Raw genomic sequence first — 7,140 nt, forward strand, 5'->3', positions numbered from 1 at the left:
TATGAGATTTCACTGCGTCACTTTTAGGACGCCATTGCGTCAAGATCTTGCGCCTGTCTCACAGCAGGCGTAAGACTGATGCAGGCCCTTTCACATGGGGCTTGCCCCATGTGAAAGGGCGCATTGCTGGAGTTGCGTCACTTTTGTGATACACTCCAGCAATGCGTCACTTTTGTGCTTACAGATACGTCAGAAATACTGACGTATCTGTAACTCCTTGCGACATGATGCATCATACTGTAAATATGACGCATCAGGAATGACGTAAGGAGTGCGCTCTGAGAAGTGACGCATCGCTGCTTTCACGCAGCGATGCGCCATTTCTCATAAATGAGGCCCAGTGAGCGTGAAACAGTTCCGGGTTCAGTATTAAAACCCACTTGACAAGTGCATCAGCGTGTCAGCGGTGTGAAGGCTATCAATTATATATTAAGAAACAACTTCAACATGTGCAAAAGGTTCAGATGAGGCGAGCGAGTAGCACAACATTCTCGTGTTTCAAGAATTAATGCTTGTTTAATGTTCACAAACAATACCCTTATTTATTTCTCTCTTTCAGTTTCAGTATATGTTCTCTCTCAGATTGTTTTCTGGAGTTTTTCGGTGTGGCACGGTTACAACGAATTTTTTACAACGCACTACCATTACATCGCAACTTTTACCACGCAAACCATTACAACGCATTGCGCTGGGGGGCGCTCTAGGATAGGGAATAGGTTAATTTACTATCCAATAACCTTCCCTAGTGTCCACGGGGACTGGAGTTGGAATAGTAAATTAAACTATTCACTATCCAGCACCCCAAAGCGCTATGCGTTGTAATGGTATGCGTGGTAAAAACCGCATTGTAAAGGCATGCGATGTAAAAGCATGCGTTGTAGTGACACCAATCCGAGTTTTTCAGCCTGTAGTTATTCAGCCCAGTCAAATCAGTTTGTCACTCAGATTACTTATGACACTGCAACTGAGTGCACAGATCAATGCTGAGTGTAGGGGAATACAGAGGTCAGTTAAACACTTGCAACAGGATGCAAAGACAGCAACAAACAAGGATTCTCTCAGAGTACAGGGCAGAACAATCATCACCATTGTAAACTTAACTCACATGCAGTAGAGCACTTGCCCAGATAACAGCCTTGCAGGCGTCATGCACCCCCAAACAGGTAGAACATTGGCTATAGGGTGAGCTTTCATTGCACAGAGAAGAGGTAAGTCTTAGCAGCAGCACTGCAAGCTTTGCTCACCAAACAGCAGAGTTAAAGCACAAAAGTAACTATGCAAGCTTCCTTCACAAGCAGAAACATGGGCATATGGAGCACAAACTTTTCTCACACAAGGTCAAAAATGACACCGTATAGACAGCAACTATGAACATCACTCTGAGGCAAATCAGCTGTACTATGGGAATTGGCTGGACAGGCATCTCTCACACTACATGTTTCATCACATTAAGCAGTTGTGAGACCTTCCTCACATTGTTACAGCAAATAGCAGTACAAACCTCCCTCACAAAGGTGGTAGGAGATGGGTATAAAATTCCTTCACACAAAACATAAGTATTATGTACAGAAGCTTTTAAAAAGGGAAGAGCTCCAGGAGCAATAAAGATGGGCGAGCTACCACATTAACAGGCACAGCCAAGCCAAGGGTCTGGCTTGGCTCTAAGAGCCTGTATACGAGGCAGACCCTGGAAATGTTTAGCAAGCGAAATTTGGGACACATATCTTGTATAAAGACTCTTCCGAATTCAAAGAACTGTATTTATTTGGCACACAGAAGCGTTTATCCTTAGTAAATCAGATAATATCACTGACTTAAGAAAGATTTATTAAAAGTGATAGTTTTTAAACCTGAACTTGGAAACATTCCTGCCCATTTTTCACCAACCCTGGCTGCGATGGCACTAGTAAGCCAGGAGTCAAGTCAGTTGAGATGTATAATCTAAAAGTGCCCAGATTATTTTCATAAATTGAGCAGTCTGGAAAGTACGAAAGCCACCACCATCATAGAGATCCTCTAATTTATGTACTCCAAGACTGGCCCAATGTTTAGCTATACTATCCTGGAATATATCTGGAAGGGGTAGATTATCCCACAGCAGAAGCTTGGTAAAGTAAGTCGGTATAAAATACGTAGTAGGTATTTCTCGCCAAACAGTAGCTAAGCCCCTCAGAGTCTTGAAGCGTACCCTCTTAAAGAAATGAGGGTTATGTGTTTGGTAAAGAAACCTACCAGTATCCTAGTTCAACAAAAGTCTATGGCTAAAATCTTGGTCCTTATTAGAAAGAAGGCTATGGAATCTGCCCGTAAATGAGGCCCAATAGTACAATTTAAAATCAGGAAGTGCAAGACGACCTTGGTTAAATGGAAATTTTAAAAACTTAATAGCATGACGTGCACGCCTGTACTATTAGGCTGTTTAATCCCACTATCCCGTTTAATGTCTTGAAAAACAAAATCAGCAGTTTCAGAGGAATAGACCCAAATAAATAAAGAAACCTAGGAAGAAATGTTATTTTGAGAATATTACGTCATCCGATGACACTAATAGTAAGCGTGTGCCAATTCTTAAGTTTCTTGGCAGTCTGGATCAACAGCGCTTCATAATTTAATTTAATTATATTTTGGATCTGAGAAGTGACATGAACGCCAAGATATGTAGGTTCTAGACAATATCCCATTATGGGGATTTCTGATGTATAGTTCAGCAAAATCTAAGTCTTATACCTGTTCAATTTGTATCCAGAAAATGTACCAAATCTATTAGCATCTTAAGTAATTAATTCTAAAGACTGGGTTAGATCTATCGAAAAAATTGCGATATCATCTGCATAGACGTTAAGTTTTAACTCGTTAGGTCTGTGAGGTAAAGGCCGAATGCCCTCATTCATGACAAGTATTCAAATAAAAGGTTCAAGATATAGAGCAAACAACAGGGGGGACAAAGGGCACCCCTGTTCATCCGAAAATCCCTAGACTGAAGACCCGCATAGCTTAGTTTAGCCTGGGGTGAGTGATAAATCACCTTTACCCATATCAAAAAGCAATCAGAAATTCCCAATGCTGAGAGAGGGTGCCAAAGATAGGCACAGGCCGCCTGATCAAACTCTTGTTCCGCGTCCAGAAGTATCATTCTTAATTTGACATTAATTTGCTCAGCCAAATCGAATGCCATAATAGCAGTATTAATGTGAGTCGACATATCCTTTCCCTCACTAAAGCCATGCTGTTGCCATTAGACCAATTTCACCATAAATGGAGAGAGGCGATTAGCCAAAATCTTTGCAAAACTTTTTGCATCAGCATTAATAAGTGAAATCGGACAGTACGATCCAAAAAATTGCTGATGGCTTGTTCTTCTTGAAAAAAAAGCATATTTATATAATCCCAGGAAGGTGGAACCACGCATAACGCCCCTATTTCCTTAATAACATAAACAAACAATGGGGTTAGGATATTTTTTTTAACTTTGTAGAATTCGATCGGAATCTGTCTTCAGCCGCAGCTTTACCAAAGGAAAGAGATGACAAGTCCAACCAGATATCTCTCGTTCCAATTGGGCAGTCTCCTGAGCTATTAGCAGTGATTATTATTATTATTTAAGTATCGGGAAACCTCCCCTATGTCTACCGGGTTTAAAGGAGCATAAAGATCTTCATGAAAGAGAGCAAATTGCTCCAAAATCACCCTAGCTCCTGTGTGTATGGCGTTATCCGCTCCTTTAATCCCAACAATATTGCTTTTAGACCTTTTATCAGCAATTTTATAGGCTAGTACTCTGCCCTCTTGTTCACTGTATTCGTACTGTTCAGAGGGAAATTTATTAGACAACTAACAATCTTTCCCTTATAATCCCTAATACCTTTTCCTTCACTTCAACTTATTTAAAATAAATTGATAATTGATCCTCATCCTGTCCTCTAACAGATTGTGCATGAGAACGCTCTAGAATAGTTAAAGTCCTAAGGGCTGCTTTGACAACAGCCTCCTTAGTTTATTTTTAAATAGTATAAATTGCTGACTAATGCCTCTGATGAATGCCTTTATGGAATCCCAGATCATATGAGGAGAAGCAATGCGGTATTAAAATTCAGGAATTCAGCCAAGATTTTCCCCATATGCAAAGTATACTCATCATCAGATAACAAATAACGTGGAAAAGAAAAAGGCCGGTTGAATTGTTAATAAAATTGGATTGTGTTCTGAAGTATTCTTAGGGCAAACCTCCATCTTAGCTGTGCTCAGGATTGTATTACTGATCCAAGCCATATCCAGCCTCGAATATTGCCTATGTGGACAAGAGTAAAATGTAAACCCCAGGGAATCTGGATTCAAAACCCGCAAAGCATCTTGTATATTATGCAACCGTGCGAGTTCCAATATTTAATTCCGTACTTTTGACATCCTTAAGAAAGGGCGCCGAGATATTGAGTCTAAAGTTTGATTCAAAACGCAGTTGAAGTCTCCCGTAACTATTAAAGTTTTCTGGAATTCAAGTAGATTTAGCATAGGCATATTAAAGACCGCAGGGTCATCTGTATTAGGTCCATAGATCACAGCTAAGATATACTTATTATCATGAATCACCAGTTGAGCAACAGCCCATCTTCCCCTGACATCAGCCATAACCCGATCAATTTTATAATCCAAAAATTTGCTAGCTAGTATAGCCACACCCCTTATTGAAACTGTTTGAGATGAACAGGCAACAGTGTTATATCCTAGTTGGATAAGCAATGTCCGAACCTTGTACACTATATGAGTTTCCGTTACTAAGACAAAATGAGGGCAATACATTTTTAACTCTTCGCATACGAGTTGACGTTTACGAGTAGCATTCAGCCCGGATACATTCCAATGTAAAAAATTGATCAGTGCCATATTATAAGAGCAAATACCTAATTTAGAACACATTTTCCTAAAGCCCGTCCGAAAACCACTCCCCCAAGTGAAAAGAATAACATGTTTAAATCTCTTGCTTTTACCCTACAACCAACAAACCACCACCCCCATCCCTCCCCTCTCACCTACCCTGTGTCTTAAGAAAGGAATCACCCCCCTTATTGCCACCCTTTCCAAAGAAAAGTACTGGTTGTTTGTTTATGCATAAAACTCTGCAAAGGCTTGGGCAATTGAGCTCTTATAACATTGCTTGCACTTCTTTTTAACATGGAATTGTGAACCAATTAATTTCAGCTTTACCAGACAGGGTTAAGCAGTCATGCTGGAAAGGAAAGGGTAAAGGTGAAGACTGTGTACACCTTGCATTCTGTGTGGCTGTAAGACAGTTTACATCTTTGACACACTGCAGCAGTGAACAATTTGTGAGCCATCAGCTCATATTGAAGACATACCGCTGTTTGTGACTGCAATGAGATTTTGTGCCCTAAACAGAGCACATATTACTCAACACTGAATGGTACCTTCACATATATGCTGTTGTCATTGTGGTATTGAATACAAATGTGTGCCAAAACTGTTCTCTTGTGATGCTTTTTCCGTGATGAGTTTGTCAGAAATAAATTGGCATAAATCACCCAGGTACTGGGGAGGGGAGAAGGAGGAGACAATAGCTGGCAAAAAAAACAGATGTTGGTCTCATGTCAAGGCCAGGATCTCACAAAATCCCCATGTGTGCTGAGTTGAAGGGTACCCAGCTTCTCGCGACTGCTTAAAAAATCTAGTTCATTTGTCTGTTAGATTACCTGTGGTTGGTAGCTGCCTCTGTGTACAATGAACGTCACCCACAAAAATGAAATAACTGGGCCTTTTTTCTTCCATCTCTAGACAACCTCTCTACTGACCCTCACCCTGCTAAGACCCTCCCAAGACGAAGGCTCAGTTGGCCCAGTCTGACCACTCAACATGTTTCCCTCCACTTGCAGCAAGTGCACGGGCACACATGTTCACAATGGATGCCATTCTCCTTCCACACACCAAGCCTCCCACTGACCTGAACGTCTGTCCTGCAGGGAAGGGCACTTCCAGGGGCACTGACCTGAACGAGGTCATAGGTCACCTGCTAGGGACAAGAGATGTGCTGTGAGCATATGTGGTCTGATTCAAGATAACCACGGTGTGTAGCCCAAGTTAACACATCACAAGGGTATACCCCATGGCCGTCCTTTCGCTACATGAACGTAATTATAGTCCAGAGGACTGTACACTGGGGCAGCCAGACTCTTACTCTTTTCTCGTCGCCTTCAGAAGTTATAGATCACTTGACCAAGATGGTTACCAAAAACCGAAACAAATAACAAAACCCAAAAGAATATCAGGTGAATTGGCAAGACCCTGTGACCCCAACCAAATAAACCTGAAGCACCATTCTCTGCACATAAGGGCAGTGATGATGAATGGATGGGAAATGAGAGACCATATTGCATATCTTGATGGACTGTAACCAACTCTAGTTTTAGAGGGAATCTGGCTTACATACATGCATTGTTTGAACAGACCCTCCCATTCTCCTCCAAAAACAAACGACAAAACCTACATTGGGCGTTAATTGAGCAGAGCATCAACTGAATGAGCTGGAAACCCACTCTCTGAATGGGGATTCCACCTCACTGTGCACAAACCATGTGATATTGGCTCTTCACAAATGAGACCTTGGGAAGAGTCGCAGTATCATTTGACACATGGTATTGCTGTATGAGTTGGCAGGTCTCCTACTGCAACATCATAAACCCTCTTCAGTTACTCGCTCTACCTTTGCCGTTACACAATTATGACTACTCATTCAGTTTGCTTCTTTGTAGTAATACAGGTGAGGTGAAAAAGGTGGGGTCTCTAAAAAGAATTTGGCTAAAAAGATTAACTAGAAATCCTTTACAAAAGGTGCGGGCTGTGTACTTATGTGTGTGACACAAGAAATGGGGGAGGGGGACAAGGAGCTGGATCTAGGTCCAGTGACTCGTGCTCCTGAGAAGTACAACAGCCTCAGCGATACCTGTAGACTTCATCATGGAGTGTAATGTAATGTAAGCGGATTTGTAGAGCGCGTGGTTACCCGGAGGCGTCCCAGCGCTGAAAGAGCCAATGTTTCTGAAGGGAAAATACTAAGTTAAGGGCCCTGAGGGAAGAGGAAGGTTTTGAGAAGCTTCCGGAACCGCAAATGACACGCTTCCGCTCGCAGCT

Source organism: Lissotriton helveticus, chromosome 3_1, assembly GCF_964261635.1.
Source record: "Lissotriton helveticus chromosome 3_1, aLisHel1.1, whole genome shotgun sequence".
NCBI lineage: Eukaryota > Metazoa > Chordata > Amphibia > Caudata > Salamandridae > Lissotriton > Lissotriton helveticus.